Genomic DNA, 19,009 nt, shown 5'->3' with positions numbered 1-19,009 from the left:
GTGAGACAGCTCGTTTGCTGGCCTCGCTGATCCCTAGGCAGAGGGAGGCTTCAGCAGTTCCTGGGAAAGTGACACCTTTGCTATTAGCATCAGCTTTGTGGGGTACTATGTACAGGGCCAAAGAATGCAGCATTTCTCTGGCCAGCTGAGATCAGTCAGCTGTGATTAAGACAGAGTAACTTACCAATAGTGAAAATGGCCAATCAGCTGGAAACAGGCTTCCAAAGCTTTCAAGACACAGTCAGTCACCTGCCATCTGAGCAGCTACCATTCACCATCTATTGTTGCTGAGGAGAATAAACATCAAGTATGGGCAAGCGCTCTTAAAAAGCTGCCAATGATGACTCCTCCCCCACCCCATGTCTAGTTCCACCGTTGGTGATTCTAAAATAATTAACTGTGTTAGTAATAATTTCTCAAATCTGGAGAAACAAATACCCTTTTAAGAATAAAATGCTATTTTTGATATTTGGATCATCATTGTCTTTTTGCACTAATTTTGATTTTTAAAAAATAATACATAAAATATTGTTTTTCCTAAGCTAGATTCAAAATAAATGAACAGAAGAAAATTTACCAAGCAAATGGAAAACAAAACAGAAAGGCAGAGGTCACAATTCTAGTTTCTGACAAAACAGACTTAAACTAACAAAGATGAAGAAAGATAAGGAGGCCAGGGGTTGTGGCTCTCGCCTGTAATCTCAGCACTTGGGGAGGCCAAGGCAGGTGGATCATCTGAGGTCAGGAGTTTGAGACCATCCTGGCCAACATGATGAAAACCTGTTTCTATTAAAAAAAAATACAAAAAATTAACCAGGTATGCTGGTGGGTGCCTGTAATCCCAGCTACTCAGGAGGGTGAGGCAGGAGAATTGCTTGAACCTGAGAGGCAGAGGTTGCAGTGAACTGAGATTGCCCCACTGCAGTCCAGCCTGGGCAACAAGAGTGAAACTCTGTCTTAATAATAATAATAATAATAATAAAGACGAAGGGCATTCCATAATGATAAAGTGTTCAATTTAACAAGAAGAGCTAACTAGCTTAAATATATATGCACCCAACACAGGAGCACCCAGATTCATAAAGCAAGTTCTTAGAGACCTACAAAGAGACTTAGACTCCCACACAATAATAGTGAGAGACATCAACACCCCACTGACAATATTAGACAGATCATCAAGACAGAAAATTAACAAAGATATTGAGGACCTGAACTCAGCTCTGGATCAAACAGACCTGATAGATGAATACAGAACTCTCCATCCAAAACAACAGAATATACATTCTTCTCATTGTAACATAGCACATACACTAAAACTGATCACATATGGGAAATAAAACACTTCATAGCAAATGCAAAAGAAATGAAATAATAACAAGCAGTCTCATAGACCACAGCACAATCAAATTAGAACTCAATATTAAGAAATTCACTCAAAAATCATACAACTACATGAAAATCGAACAACATGCTCCCGAATGACTCCTGGGTAAAGAATGAAATGAAAGCAGAAATGAAGTTCTTTGAAACTAATGAGAACAAAGAGACAACATATTAGAATCTGTTGGATGCAGCTAAAGCAATATTAATAGGGAAATTTATAGAAATAAACACCCACATTGAAAAGTTAGAAAGATCTTAATTTAGCAGTCTAACATCACAACAAAAAGAACTAGAAAATCAAGAGCAAACAAATCCCAAAGTCAGCAGAAGACAGAAAATAACCAAGATCAGAGCTGAACTGGTGGAGACAAACATAAAGAAAAATTCAAAATCGCTCTCTGGGGCGGAGCAAGATGGCCGAATAGGAACAGCTCCAGTCTCCAACTCCCAGCGCGAGTAACACAGAAGACCGGTGATTTCTGCATTTTCAACTGAGGTACTGGGGTCATCTCTCTAGGGAGTGCCGGACAATCGGTGCTGGTCAGCTGCTGCAGCCTGACCAGCGTGAGCTGAAGCAGGGCGAGGCATCGCCTCACCTGGAAGCGCAAGGGGGAAGGAATCCGTTTTCCTAGCCAGGGGAACTGAGACACACAACACCTGGAAAATCGGGTAACTCCCACCCCAATACTGCGCTTTAAGGAAACAGGCACACCAGGAGAATATATCCCACACTGGCCGGGAGGGTCCCACGCCCACGGAGCCTCCCTCACTGCTAACACAGCAGTCTGCGGCGATCTATCCGCAAGGCAGCAGCGAGGCTGGGGGAGGGGCGCCCGCCATTGCTGAGGCTTAAGTAGGTAAACAAAGCCGCTGGGAAGCTCGAACTGGGTGGAGCTCACAGCAGCTCAAGGAAACCTGCCTGTCTCTGTAGACTCCACCTCTGGGGACAGCCCACAGCTGAGGTCCAATAGGGAAAGCAGCGGGGGCGTGCAGAGCGAACGACTCTGTCTGACAGCTTTGGGGAGAGCCGTGGATCTCCCAACGCGGAGGTTGAGATCCGAGAACGGACAGACTGCCTGCTCAGGTGGGTCCCTGACCCCTGAGTAGCCTAGCTGGGAGACATCCCCCACTAGGGGCAGTCTGACACCCCACACCTCACAGGGTGGAGTCACCCCTGAGAGGAAACTTCCAAAGGAAGAATCAGACAGGTACACTCGCTGTTCAGCAATATTCTATCTTTGGCAACCTCTGCTGATACCCAGGCAAACAGGGTCTGGAGTGGACCTCAAGCAATCTCCAACAGACCAACAGACAGTCCTTCTGACTGTCAGACGGAAAACTATCAAACAGGAAGGACACCTATACCAAAACCCCATCAGTACGTCACCATCATCAAAGACCAGAGACAGATAAAACCACAAAGATGGGGAAGAAGCAGGGCAGAAAAGCTGGAAATTCAAAAATAAGAGCGCATCTCCCCCTGCAAAGGAGCGCAGCCCATCGCCAGCAACGGATCAAAGCTGGTCAGAGAATGACTTTGACGAGATGAGAGAAGAAGGCTTCAGTCCATCAAACCTCTCAGAGCTAAAGGAGGAATTACGTACCCAGCGCAAAGAAACTAAAAATCTTGAAAAAAAAGTGGAAGAATTGACAGCTAGACTAATTAATGCAGAGAAGATCATAAACGAAATGACAGAGATGAAAACCATGACACGAGAAATACGTGACAAATGCACAAGCTTCAGTAACCGACTCGATCAACTGGAAGAAAGAGTATCAGCGATTGAGGATCAAATGAATGAAATGAAGCGAGAAGAGAAACCAAAAGAAAAAAGAAGAAAAAGAAATGAACAAAGCCTGCAAGAAGTATGGGATTATGTAAAAAGACCAAATCTACGTCTGATTGGGGTGCCTGAAAGTGAGGGGGAAAATGGAACCAAGTTGGAAAACACTCTTCAGGATATCATCCAGGAGAACTTCCCCAACCTAGTAGGGCAGGCCAACATTCAAATTCAGGAAATACAGAGAACGCCACAAAGATACTCCTCCAGAAGAGCAACTCCAAGACACATAATTGCCAGATTCACCAAAGTTGAAATGAAGGAAAAAATCTTAAGGGCAGCCAGAGAGAAAGGTCGGGTTACCCACAAAGGGAAGCCCATCAGACTAACAGCAGATCTCTCGGCAGAAACTCTACAAGCCAGAAGAGAGTGGGGGCCAATATCAACGTTCTTAAAGAAAAGAATTTTCACCCAGAATTTCATATCCAGCCAAACTAAGTTTCATCAGTGAAGGAGAAATAAAATCCTTTACAGATAAGCAAATGCTTAGAGATTTTGTCACCACCAGGCCTGCCTTACAAGAGACCCTGAAGGAAGCCCTAAACATGGAAAGGAACAACCGGTACCAGCCATTGCAAAAACATGCCAAAATGTAAAGACCATCGAGGCTAGGAAGAAACTGCATCAACTAATGAGCAAAATACCAGTTAATATCATAATGACAGGATCAAGTTCACACATAACAATATTAACCTTAAATGTAAATGGACTAAATGCTCCAATAAAAGACACAGACTGGCAAACTGGATAAGAGTCAAGACCCATCAGTCTGCTGTATTCAGGAGACCCATCTCACATGCAGAGACATACATAGGCTCAAAATAAAGGGATGGAGAAGATCTACCAAGCAAATGGAGAACAAAAAAAAGCAGGGGTTGCAATCCTAGTCTCTGATAAAACAGACTTTAAACCATCAAAGATCAAATCAAAGAACAAAGAAGGCCATTACATAATGGTAAAGGGATCAATTCAACAGGAAGAGCTAACTCTCCTAAATATCTATGCACCCAATACAGGAGCACCCAGATTCATAAAGCAAGTCCTTAGAGACCTACAAAGAGACTTAGACTCCCATACAATAATGGGAGATTTCAACACTCCACTGTCAACATTAGACAGATCAACGAGACAGAAAGTTAACAAGGATATCCAGGAATTGAACTCATCTCTGCACCAAGCAGACCTAATAGACATCTATAGAACTCTCCACCCCAAATCAACAGAATATACATTCTTCTCAGCACCACATCGCACTTATTCCAAAATTGACCACATAATTGGAAGTAAAGCACTCCTCAGCAAATGTACAAGAACAGAAATTATAACAAACTGTCTCTCAGACCACAGTGCAATCAAACTAGAACTCAGGACTAAGAAACTCAATCAAAACCGCTCAACTACATGGAAACTGAACAACCTGCTCCTGAATGACTACTGGGTACATAACGAAATGAAAGCAGAAATAAAGATGTTCTTTGAAACCAATGAGAACAAAGATACAACATACCAGAATCTCTGGGACACATTTAAAGCAGTGTGTAGAGGGAAATTTATAGCACTAAATGCCCACAAGAGAAAGCAGGAAGATCTAAAATTGACACTTAACATCACAATTAAAAGAACTAGAGAGGCAAGAGCAAACACATTCAAAAGCTAGCAGAAGGCAAGAATAACTAAGATCAGAGCAGAACTGAAGGAGATAGAGACACAAAAAACCCTCCAAAAAATCAATGAATCCAGGAGTTGGTTTTTTGAAAAGATCAACAAAATTGACAGACCGCTAGCAAGACTAATAAGAAGAAAAGAGAGAGGAATCAAATAGACGCAATAAAAAATGATAAAGGATATCACCACCGACCCCACAGAAATACAAACAACCATCAGAGAATACTATAAATGCCTCTACGCAAATCAACTAGAAAATCTAGAAGAAATGGATAATTTCCTGGACACTTACACTCTCCCAAGACTAAACCAGGAAGAAGTTGAATCCCTGAATAGACCAATAGCAGGCTCTGAAATTGAGGCAACAATTAATAGCCTACCCACCAAAAAAAGTCCAGGACCAGATGGATTCACAGCTGAATTCTACCAGAGGTACAAGGAGGAGCTGGTACCATTCCTTCTGAAACTATTCCAATCAATAGAAAAAGAGGGAATCCTCCCTAACTCTTTTATGAGGCCAACATCATCCTGATACCAAAGCCTGGCAGAGACACAACAAAAAAAGAGAATTTTAGACCAATATCCCTGATGAACATCGATGCAAAAATTCTCAATAAAATACTGGCAAACCGGATTCAGCAGCACATCAAAAAGCTTATCCACCATGATCAAGTGGGCTTCATCCCTGGGATGCAAGGCTGGTTCAACATTCGCAAATCAATAAACGTAATCCAGCATATAAACAGAACCAAAGACAAGAACCACATGATTATCTCAATAGATGCAGAAAAGGCTTTTGACAAAATTCAACAGCCTTTATGCTAAAAACGCTCAATAAATTCGGTATTGATGGAACGTACCTCAAAATAATAAGAGCTATTTATGACAAACCCACAGCTATATCATACTGAATGGGCAAAAACTGGAAAAATTCCCTTGAAAACTGGCACAAGACAGGGATGCCCTCTCTCACCACTCCTATTCAACATAGTGTGGAAGTTCTGGCTAGGGCAATCAGGCAAGAGAAAGAAATCAAGGGTATCCAGTTAGGAAAAGAAGAAGTCAAATTGTCCCTGTTTGCAGATGACATGATTGTATATTTAGAAAACCCCATTGTCTCAGCCCAAAATCTCCTTAAGCTGATAAGCAACTTCAGCAAAGTCTCAGGATACAAAATAATGTGCAAAAATCACAAGCATTCTTATACACCAGTAACAGACAAGCAGAGCCAAATCAGGAATGAACTTCCATTCACAATTGCTTCAAAGAGAATCAAATACCTAGGAATCCAGCTTACAAGGGATGTAAAGGACCTCTTCAAGGAGAACTACAAACCACTGCTCAGTGAAATCAAAGAGGACACAAACAAATGGAAGAACATACCATGCTCATGGATAGGAAGAATCAATATCGTGAAAATGGCCATACTGCCCAAGGTTATTTATAGATTCAATGCCATCCCCATCAAGCTACCAATGACTTTCTTCACAGAATTGGAAAAACTGCTTTAAAGTTCATATGGAACCAAAAAAGAGCCCGCATTGCCAAGACAATCCTAGGTCAAAAGGACAAAGCTGGAGGCGTCACGCTACCTGACTTCAAACTATACTACAAGGCTACAGTAACCAAAACAGCATGGTACTGGTACCACAACAGAGAATAGACCAATGGAACAGAACAGAGTCCTCAGAAATAATACCACACATCTACAGCCATCTGATCTTTGACAAACCTGACAAAAACAAGAAATGGGGAAAGGATTCCCTATTTAATAATGGTGCTGGGAAAATTGGCTAGCCATAAGTAGAAAGCTGAAACTGGATCCTTTCCTTACCCCTTATACGAAAATTAATTCAAGATGGATTAGAGACTTAAATGTTAGACCTAATACCATAAAACCCTAGAAGAAAATCTAGGTAGTACCATTCAGGACATAGGCATGGGCAAGGACTTCATGTCTAAAACACCAAAAGCAACGGCAGCAAAAGCCAAATTGACAAATGGGATCTCATTAAACTAAAGAGCTTTTGCACAGCAAAAGAAACTACCATCAGAGTGAACAGGCAACCTACAGAATGGGAAAAATTTTTGCAACCTACTCATCTGACAAAGGGCTAATATCCAGAATCTACAAAGAACTCAAACAATATACAAGAAAAAAACAAACAACCCCATCAAAAAGTGGGGAAAGGATATGAACAGACATTTCTCAAAAGAAGACATCCATACAGCCAACAGACACATGAAAAAATGCTCGTCATCACTCGCCATCAGAGAAATGCAAATCAAAACCACAATGAGATACCATCTCACACCAGTTAGAATGGCAATCATTAGAAGTCAGGAAACAATAGATGTTGGAGAGGATGTGGAGAAATAGGAACACTTTTACACTGTTGGTGGGATTGTAAACTAGTTCAACCATTATGGAAAACAGTATGGCGATTCCTCAAGGATCTAGAACTAGATGTACCATATGACCCAGCCATCCCACTACTGGTATATACCCAAAGGATTATAAATTACTCTACTACAAAGACACATGCACACGTATGTTTATTGCGGCACTATTCACAATAGCAAAGACTTGGAATCAACCCAAATGTCCATCTGTGACAGACTGGATTAAGAAAATGTGGCACATATACACCATGGAATACTATGCAGCCATCAAAAAGGATGAGTTTGCGTCCTTTGTAGGGACATGGATGCAGCTGGAAACCATCATTCTTAGCAAACTATCACAAGAAGAGAAACCAAACACCGCATGTTCTCACTCATAGGTGGGAACTGAACAATGAGATCACTTGGACTCGGGAAGGGGAACATCACACACTGGGGCCTATCATGGGGAGGGGGTAGGAGGGAGGGATTGCATTGGGGAGTTATACATGATATAAACGTTATGCACATGTACCCTAGAACTTAAGTATAATAAAAAATAAAAATAAAAAAAAATAAAAAAAAAAAAAAAAAAAAAAAAAAAAAAAAACAAAACAAAAAATCACAATCCAGGAGCTGGTTTTCTGAAAACTTCATAAAATAGATATACGCTACCTTGACTAATAAAGAAAAAAAGAGAAGAATCAATAACCCCAATCATCGATATAAGGGGAACACACCACTGATCCCACAGATTAAAACAACCTCAGGAATACTACAATATTTCTTTTTTTTTTTTTTTTTTTTTTTTTTTTGAGACGGATCTCGCTCTGTCATGTCACCCAGGATGGAGCACAGTGGCCGATCTCAGCTCACTGCAAGCTCCGCCTCCTGGCTTACACCATTCTCCTGCCTCAGCCTCCCGAGTAGCTGAGACTACAGGCGCCCGCCACCTCGCCCGTCTAGTTTTTTGTATTTTTTTTTTTTTAGTAGAGACGGGGTTTCACTGTGTTAGCCAGGATGGTCTCGATCTCCTGACCTCGTGATCTGCTCATCTCGGCCTCCCAAAGTGCTGGGATTACAGGCTTGAGCCACTGCGCCCGGCCACTACAAATACTTCTATGCACATAAACTAGAAAATCTAGAGAAATGGTAAATTCCTGGACACATACAACCTCCCAAGAATGAACCAGGAAGAAATTTAATCCCTGAATAGACCAATAATGAGTTCTGAAATTGAGGCAGTAATAAATAGCCTACCAGCCAAAAAAGAGCCCAGAACCAGATGGATTCACAGCTGCATTCTACCAGAGGTACAAAAAAGAGCTGTTACCATTTCTACTGAAACTATTCCAAATAATTGAAATGGTGGGGCTCCTCCCTACTTCATTCTGTGAGGCCAGCATTGTCCTTATACTAAAACCGAGCAGAGATACCACAAATAAAGAAATGTTCAGGCCAATATTCCTCATGAACATCGATGCAAAAATCCTCAATAAAATACTGGCAAACCAAATCCAGCAACATATCCAAAAACTTATCCTCCACCATGGAAGTTGCATTCATCCCCAGGATGCAAGGTTGGTTCAACATATGCAAATCAATAAATGTGATTCATCACTTGAATAGAACCAAAGACAAAAACCACATTATTATTTGAATAGATGCAGAAAAGACATTTGATAAAATTCAACATCCCTTCATGTTAAAAACTTTCAATATATTAGGTATTGAAGGAACATATCTCAAAACAATAAGATCCATATAAGACAAATCCACAGTCAATGTCTTACCAAACAGGCAAAAACTGGAAACATTCCCCTTGAAAGCCAGCACAAGGCAAAGGTGCTCTCTCTCTCTCTCTCCACTCCCATTCAACACAGTATTGAAAGATCTGGCCAGGGCAAACAGGCAAGAGAAAGAAATAAAGGTATTCAATTAGAAAGAAAGGAAGTCAAACCATCTTTGCTTGCAGATGGCATAATCTTATATATAGAAAATCTCATTGCCTTGGCCTCAAAGCTTCTTAAGCTGATAAGCAACTTCAGCAAAGTCTCAGGATACAAAATAAATGTGCAAGAATCACTAGCATTCCTATACACCAACAATAGACAAGCAGAGAGACAAATCATGATTGAACTCCCATTCACAATTGCTACAAAAAGAATAAGATACCTAGGAATGCAGCTAACAAGGGAAGTGAAGGACCTCTTCAAGAAGAACAACAAACCACTGCTCAAAAATATCAGAGATGACACAAACAAATGGAAAAACATTCCATGCTCATGGATAGAAAGAATCAATATTATCAGAAAATGGCCATACTGCCCAAAGTAATTTATAGATTCAATGCTATTCCCATTAAACTACTATTGACATTCTCTACAGAATTAGAAAAAAACTATTTTAAAATTTATGTGGAACCAAAAAAGGAACTTGAATAGCTTGCCAAGACAATCCTAAGCAAAAAGAACAAAGTGGAGGCATCATGCTACCTTACTTCAAACTATACCACAAGGCTACAGTAACCAAAACAACATGGTACTGGTACAAGGACAGACACATAGACCAATGCAACAGAATAGAGAGCTCAGAAATAAGACTGCACACCCATAACTCTCTGATCTTCGACAAACCTGACAAAAACATGCAATGGGGAAAGGATTCCCTATTTAATAAATGATGCTAGTCTAGCCATATGCAGAAAATTGAAACTAGACCCTTTCCTTATGCCATATACAAAAATTAACTCAATATGAATCAAAAACTTAAATATAAAACCCAAAACTATAAAAACCCTAGAAGAAAACCTGGGCAATACCATTCAGGTCAGAGAAATGGGCAAAGATTTTGTAATGAAAATGCCAAAAGCAATTGCAACAAAAGTAAAAATTGACAAGTGGGATCCAATTAAACTAAAGAGCTGCAGCACAGCAAAAGAAACTATCATCAGCGTGAACGGATAACCTAGAGAATGGGTGAAAATTTCTAATATCCAGAATCTGCAAGGAGCTTAAACAAACTTACAAGGAGAAAACAAACAACCCCCTTAAAAAGTGGTCAAAGGACATGAACAGACACTTCTCAAAAGAAAACATACATGCAGATAACAAGTATATGAAACAAAACTCAACATTACTGATCATTAGAGAAATACAAATCAAAAACACAATGAGATACCAATCACAATGGCTGTTATTATTATTATAACTTTAAGTTCTGGGATACATTGTGCAGAATATGCAGGTTTGTTACATAGGTATACATATGCCATGGTGGTTTGCTGTACCTATCAATCCATCATCTAGATTTTAAGCCCTGTATGCATTAGGTATTTGTCCTAATGCTCTTCCTCCCCTTTTCCCCTACCCGTCGACAGGCCCTGGTGTGTGATGTTCCACTCTGTGTCCATGTGTTCTCATTGTTCAACGCCCACTTATGAGTGAGAACATGGGGTATTTGATTTCCTGTTCCTGTGTTAGTTTGCTGAGAATGATGGCTTCATCCATGTCTCTGCAAATGACATGAACTCATTCTTTTTTATGGCTGCATAGTATTCCATGGTATATATGTGACACGTTTTCTTTATCCAGTCTATCATTGATGGGCATTTGGGTTGGTTCCAGGTCTTTGCTATTGTAAATAGTGCTGCAATAAACATACGTGTGCATGTGTCTTTACAGTAGAATGATTTATAATCCTTTGGGTATATATCCAGTAATGGGATGCCTGCATCAAATGGTATTTCTGGTTCTAGATCCTTGAGGAATCATCACGCTGTCTTCCACAATGGTTGAACTAATTTACACTCCCACCAACAGTGTAAAAGCATTATTATTTCTCCATAGACTCACCAGCATCTGTCGTCTCTTGACCAGAATGGCTATTATTAAAAAGTCCAAAAATAACACATGCTTGAGAAGTTGTGGAGAACAAGGAACACTTTTACACTGTTGGTGGGAGTGTAAATTTGTTCCACCATTGTGGAAGACAGTGTGGTGATTCCTCAAAGACCTAGAGACAGAAATACCATTTGATCCAGCAAGCTCATTAATGGGTATTTACCCGAAGGAATATAAATCATTCTATTATAAACATACATACATGCAAATGTTCACTGCAGCACTATCCACAACAGCAAAGACATGGAGTCAAACCAAATGTCCATTGATGATAGACTGGATAAAGAAAATGTGATACGTATACAATATGAAATACTAGGCAGCCATAAAAAGGAACAAGATCACATCCTTTGCAGGGATATTGATGAAGTCGGAAGCCATTATCCTCAGCAAACTAATGCAGGAACAGAAAGCCAAACACCAAATGTTCTCACTTATACATGGGAGCGGAACAATGAGAACACATGGACACATCGGGGAGTAACAACATACAGTGGGGCCTGTTGCTGGACTTGGGGGAAGGAGCGGTTCAGGAAGAATAGCTAATGGATGCTAGGCTTAATACCTAGGTGATGGAATGATCTATGCAGCAAACCACTATGGCACACGTTTACCTACGTAACAAACCTGCACATCCTACACATGTACCCCGAACTTAAAATAAAAGCTGAAGAAAAAAACATATATTGTTTGTCTTGATTACTGAGGTATTTTGGCACCACCTGAAATTGTGCACCTGAGGTAAGAAATTCCTTTGCTTCACTCTAGTCCCAGGCCTGTGTGTTAAACATTACCACATGCTCACTGTATCACAGTGAGATAGACATTTGCAGAGGACAACTGAGGCTGATGAAGTTTCGAAATCTTGTCTGAGGATATTCAGAAAGACCATGGCAGAAATGGGTCAAGAACATTTTTTTTTTGGACAGAGTCTCGCGATCTCGGCTCACTGCAACCTCTGCCTCTCCGGTTCAAACAATTCTCCTGCCTCAGCCTCCTGAATAGCTGAGACCACAGGTGTACAGGTTCACACCACCATACTCAGCTAATTGTTTGTATTTTGGTTAGAGACAGGGTTTCGCCATGTTTCCCGAGCTGGTCTTGACCTCCTGAGCTCAAGCAATCTGCCTGCCTCGGCCTCACAGAGTGCTGTGATAACAGGTGTGAGCCACCACACTGGACAGTTTTGGTATTCTTTTCACTTTGGAAATTCCATGCCATCCCACCTGGCACAAAACTAATCTAATCTTCATCACAACTCACAACCATCTAGCACTTTACATACAAAGCTCATGCTCACTTAATCTTTAAGACAAGCCTATATACAGGTATCATAATATTCTTGTTTATAAAATGAAAACTAGGGGGCTATGGAAATTAAGTCACTTGACCAGGATCACACAGAAAACAAATAGCAGAATAAGAGCACACACCTAGGTTTTCTGAGTCTGCGTCTTATGCCCTCTTAGATCTTGAGTAGGAAAAGATTTTTAAACAAAACACAAAAGATGTTTAATGTAAAATAAAATACTTATAGATTTGACCACACTAAAATTAACATTAACATGTTAATAAATGAAACTTAAAGTGAGAAGCCAAGTTACAAACAGGGAGAAAATATTTTCAATACATATAACCAACAAGAGATTGGTGTGAAGAATATGTAAAGACACTTGCGGATACATAAACAAAATAAGTAATGGAAAAACGGACAAAGATATAAATAAATATATGAAGAGAAGTGCAACATCATGTCATCAGGGAAATGAAAACTAAATCCTTTTGTACTTAGTTTGCAAAATATTAACCTGCCTGGCAATCACCACAGTTGAAAAGAAAATGGTTCTACAAGAATTATTACACAGTGCTGGTGGGAATCAAATATAGTATAACCATTTTGGAAAGCAGTTTGGCATTTTATATTGAAGATGTTTTGTACGTACAACTCAGAAATTCCACTTTGAGGTGTATTCTCAAGATAAACTCTTACACTGGCATAGTAGGAGTCATGTGCACAAATCATACGCACACATGCACATACGCACACACAAATATACATGCACAGCTTTGGGGAATCATTTACTACTTTATTCAACAACTGTCTATCAAGCATCTGCTGTAAATCGAGTTTATTGATACTTTTTAAATTATAAAAATGAACAAAATACAGCTTCTTCCATGAGGAATACACAATATGGTCAGAAAGAGACATAAACAATACTTGCAGTGCCATGTAGTATTTTTACAGAATTATAAGCAAAGTGTTTTGAAAGCCCAGAAGAAGAAAAAAGTAACTGTAGAAGAGATAAATTTTGAGCAGGGATTTGAATCAAGAAGTGAAGAAATACCTGAGACCAGTGATGTGGTCCAAAGCTCCATTGCAAAGGTAGGATTTGAACTTGGTTTGGAAAGCAGGCTAGGGCCAAGATGGCAGGAAGAAGAATGGGCATTACTCATTTGAGAAGTGGGGGTCAGGAAGGGATACAGAGAAGGATGGAATAATGGAGCACATACCTCAGGAGAGGAGAAGCTAGAAATAATGAGTAGTGATAGGACATGTTATATTAAGGAGACCATAGGCCTTGAAAAAGGACTTATGACTTGGTATGATAAAGGACAACATTTTAGGATTCTGAGCAAAGGGCATAACATAAAGTTTTGTTTTCAACCCTTTTCTGGTTGCTGGGCTTCCTTCAGAAGATCTTCCTGCTCATGGGGTTGGCTAAGCTATGTAAGTGGGAGTCAATCAATAGGGTTTTATTTGGCCACCTGTGGGAGGGGGAATTATGACACGTCTTGATTCAGAGCCCAGTCTGGCTGCTTCCCCACAGGATATGCTGGGTTTGGAGAAGGATTTGCGTAGTTCACGGAAGGCAGAACTGGGTAGAACAAGAACACCAGACGTACACAACCTTGAAAAGAAGAGAGTCTTTAAACCCTCAAAAATGACAGACCATAAAGCAGAGCAGATGAAGGAGAGGTGGAGGAGAACAAAGGCCATCACTGCGCCAGGAGCTGGATAGTAATAATTATAACACTCAGCTAACACCTTATACTTGCATACTTGCAGAACACTTTTGGTACTTCATCATTAAAAAATATTTCACACTGGAGGGTCAGTTTCACAGAAGCTGAACCTGATTTTAATCTGAGATTTGGAATGAAAAGAGGAAAAAGAAGATTGGGTAGGCAATTGATGGAAGGTTTTTTTGAGAAGACAAAAGAGGTCTGATGATTAATTATGAAAGCATGGAGATGAGGAGGTGCCCCAAATTGTTAAGAACTAAACCGGGGCCATGTAATCATCTAATGAAATGCTCTTTTATTTCATTAAAGAAAGGCTCGCTGGGTCAGGGGTCACTGATTCTAGAACCAAGGAATTTTAGAACATTTGATATCCTCTTCCAAATTCCTCTTATGGCCCCACAATACTTTTTACACGTATATTTCAGTGCGTGTTCATAGAATATGTAGAGCATTGCATTTGCCTTTTAATTCCTTGGAGTATTTTATAAACCTGGGTAATGCAGTCCTGCTTAAATTTGACAGTTATAGATGGTTTCATCTTTAGACCACATCTTCCATGACCTCAATTACCGCATTAAAATATTGTAAGCAAATTAAGATTCAAATAGCATTTATTACACAAGATCAAGTTCACTTTACAAGTAATTTACATATTGTCACTGACTCTGTGCCAGTTGCTTACAATTTTGACATTGTTTGTGGGAGAGTGGCCAACACTAATGCACAAGACTTAGACATAATTTATTACGAGACTCTTTCTCTGTACTGTGGGATATTTAGGGAAGTCGTGCAATATAACAGAAGTGAGTGCACTAATCAGTGTGGCTGTTTAGATTATCTTAATTTAGGAAATGGCAATGCAGTAATAGTTCTACCTGTTCAACTTCTGGAACAGGAAAAGTTCAGTACCGAGATGAGTTCAGGGATTTAAGAAAGAAGGGAGGTGGATCTCTTGTTGATAATTCGAACTACTCTCTTACATCACATTTTACCCCCATCTGTTTTTTTAAATTTTGTCTTTCTGTGCAGTGCTCCAGATAGCATAGTGAAGAGCAAAGGTGTTGAGCAGGATTTTTGAGTTTAAGTCCTGACTCTGCTACACTTTAGCCGTGTGACCTTGAGCAGCTCACTTAACCTTTCTGTGCCTCAATTTTTCTCATATGTAAAATGGGAATAGTCATACTGCTTACCTCATAGGATTGTCGTAAGGATTAAATGAGTTAATAGAGCAGTGCCACATTTACAGTAAGTACCACGAAAGCCTTGGCTTTTTAATCATTAGTCTTTCTGTTATGTGTTTCTACATCCCCTTTCACTTGGATTTCTATTATAGCACTAGCATTAGATCATCATCTTTTTCTTTTCTTTATTTCAATTTTTATTGGTGAATAACATGCATACAGAAATATATGCACAAAGCATTAATGCAGAGCTCAATGAATTATTACAAGGCAAATACATTTGTGTAACCATGGCATCGGACCAGGCTTTTTCATGCCCCTGACAACCACTTACTCTGTTCTTTCCCCCAAAAGGCAGCCACAATCTTAAGAGCTAATATTGTAGAAAAACTTTATCTTTTTATACAAGTGTTTTACTAGAGAATATTTTAACCATATACAAAAATAAACAAAGTAGTATAATAGACATGACACCCAGTCTCAACAACTATTAATCATTTGCCATTTTTGTTTCATCTATATGTCAACCCATTCCCCACCACCCCCATTTTATTATTCTTTTAAGATATTTTTGTGAGATAAGATGTTTATGCACTGAAATTCATAATTTTAACTGTAACTTTTTGATAAATCAATACACCCATATAATCTTTTCTCCTTTTAAGAATAGAATTACCCCAATTAAAACTCATTAATACGCATGCGAATCACTTGGAAATATTTAACATCCAGATTTTGATGAAATAGATCTGGGTTTTGCCTGAGAATTTGTATTTTGAACAAGGTACAGAACCCTGGAGCACCTGGTAACTACAAGGGAGTTAAACTAAAAGAGTTTATCTAACGTAAACAAAAGTTTATGAATAAAATGAAAGAAAATTGACCTCAGGTGAAAGAAGAAATCAAAACACATGTGCAATATGCTACCTGTAGGAGCATTTGGTTAACAATGACACAAAACAACCAAACAGTTTTATAATGATTTGAAGCTAAAATTAGCAAAATCTCTCTAAGGCTTCCATGGAAATGCTTCCTCAGAATAAAAAATTTTAGTATCATGAGAAGGCTTTGGTTAAAAATAGCAAAGATTTGGAAGGAGATGTCTTATAAGTAAATAGCAGACCCCTTTCCACACCCATAGGTGGTTTTTACAGGTTTATCCAAAATTCAATCATTTACATACCAAGTACAGATAAATTTCATATCTCTTTATTAAAATTATATTTTAATGCCCTTACAAGATTTAACTCATCTTTCTTATAAACTTAAGTAACAACATTTTTATATGACATTATAAGCTCCATGTATATTAAACTTGAACTGACATAATCATATTAGGCAGTTTCTGTGTGTCTACCATCCATTATTCTTTGGGATTCCACCATTTGCATAGTCACCATGGCTGAAACACATAATGCTCGAGACACAGGATGTTCCCTGCATCTTTTCCTTTCTCGCGGCATCAGTTCATCAGTCAATCAAGTCATATGAGAGTGGAGGCTATGTATTCCCTAGGATAGAGGGTCTCATTCTTGGGCACTCTCTTCAGAGGAAAAACAGAGCAGAAGGTCCTCTTAGGAGACACTTCCTGGGACCCGGGCCAAGCCTGCTCAGGGGTGAGGGCTCTCATCAGCAGGTACAGACGTCTCAGGAGGGAGAGATGAGGCAGCCATTCTGAACCTGGAGCTCCACCATCCCTTGTCCCATCCCATCAGGACAATTCTGAGGGGCTATTCTGGAACATGTCTGGATGGTGGAGGTTGGGGACAGTGTGGGCTTTGATGGGACTCAGGTAAGGTCTGACATGGGGAGGCAGGAGGTCCATGTGCAGCATCTGGAATGGTGTCCTTGTGGGTTGGGTCCAAGTCCATTTTCACTACAGAGGAAGCTGGAGAGTCTGGGTGACTCCAGGTTCCATCTCTGATTCTCTTTGAAGGTGGAATCTGAAAGTCGTAGTATCTTTGGGAAATTTTGGAAAGTCGGCTCGATAATCTGGGAAGGCCTCTTGCTGGGTTCCTGAATGCTCGATTTGCTGTCCTGACCACATAGATGTTTGACAGGCAGACAGCCGGGTTTGCATTCACACCAGCACAACCATAAGCCAGCGGTCGAAGTGGCCAGGATGAGTGTCTTGGTGACAGGCTAGGGTACATCATGGGAACAAACTTCAAGCCTCATTGCTTGGCAACGAGGGTTGAGTCCTGGCCCAAGTGCTTGGGTGCAGCATAAGGCCAATCAGCAAATCCACCTCCCACCTCCTTTAGATATCCATAAGGTGAGAAGGAGCCCAGTTCATGTTTTGATGGGAGGCTCTGCCAGGTACATGGATCACACATTGGGTTTCTTGACCGCTAGCTGACTTATCAGAATAGATTCAGGATGGATCTATTCTTGGATGTGCGGACAGGCATTACTCCTTCAGTTTTGCTGATGCTTCAATTCAAGTCTCCTGGGAAGTTTCTGCAGTAGAATCTTACTGTGTAGTTCTCTTGACTGTTTATTATAAAGGATATTGCAAAGGATATGAATGAAGACATGTGTAGAGCGAAGCATGGGAGAAAGGGTGCAGAGCTTCTATACCCTCCCTGCTCATGCCACCCTCCAGGAATTTCCACATGTTTGGCTTTTCAGAAGCACCTTTAAAAAAAAAAATTAACATTCTTGTCAACCTCACCAATTCTAAGTTCTTTGATTCTGTCCCAGCACATATATTGGTCATTTTGGGAACAAGTACAATTCCCAAAATGAGTACAATTTTGGGATTGAGTAGACATTTAGTGCATGTAATTTTTCAAAGGGGTTCTTTCTTTTCTTTTTTTTCTTTTTTCAAATAGAGTCAGTAAAAGAAAGCTTTTGAAAAATGACAGCACTCAGGTGTTTTGGGGCCATGAGAATTTCTGTCTTTTGCCCTCTGCCCTGTGACTGCCACTTGGAGCATCTGGTAGTTGCTCTGGGATTCTTCATTGAGAATTGTGGGCAAATCTGAAATGATTTCAGTCTTTCCTTGTGTAGACATGGCAGGTGAGATAGTACTTCTTTCCTGTATATTCAAACCCTTGGGAGGATGCCTCTGAATATCTAAACTAAGAAATGACAAATGTCTTTTTTTCCCTACCATAATTCTCATTATAGCAGATACAATTACTCAAAAGCAGCAGTTCTTCAGCTGTGTCCAAGGACTTGCATCATCAGTATCATCTGGGATCTTGTTAGAAATGCTAATTCTTGGCCTCACCCTAGACCTAAGGAATCAAAAACTAGAGCGGTGGAGCCTACCTAGCACTTTGTTTCTTAACAAGCCCTCCAGGGTATTCTGTTGCATGTTGAAGTTTGAGTAGCACAGCCCAAAAGGGTGAGTGTTCTCTAGCTGCAGATCATCAGTAGCAACCACTACTCCAGAAACAGTGAAGAAGGCTTAAGCAGCCATCACGGTTAAGATCAACCCCAACAAACCATCATGGAGTGACTGATTTGTGCCAGGCACGGTGGCAGATGCTTTTAGATGTATTAGTTTATTTAGTTTTAACCACAGTCTTTTAAAAAGATGGCATTAGCCCAGCATCGTGGGAGGAGGAAACTGAGGCATAAATCTTTACCCAAGGTCACTGAGCAGGTAAGTTGAAGAACT

The sequence above is a fragment of the Trachypithecus francoisi genome, unplaced genomic scaffold, assembly GCF_009764315.1.
Source record: "Trachypithecus francoisi isolate TF-2019V2 unplaced genomic scaffold, Tfra_2.0 Lachesis_group3, whole genome shotgun sequence".
Lineage (NCBI taxonomy): Eukaryota > Metazoa > Chordata > Mammalia > Primates > Cercopithecidae > Trachypithecus > Trachypithecus francoisi.
Note: the sequence above shows the minus strand (reverse complement) of the source record.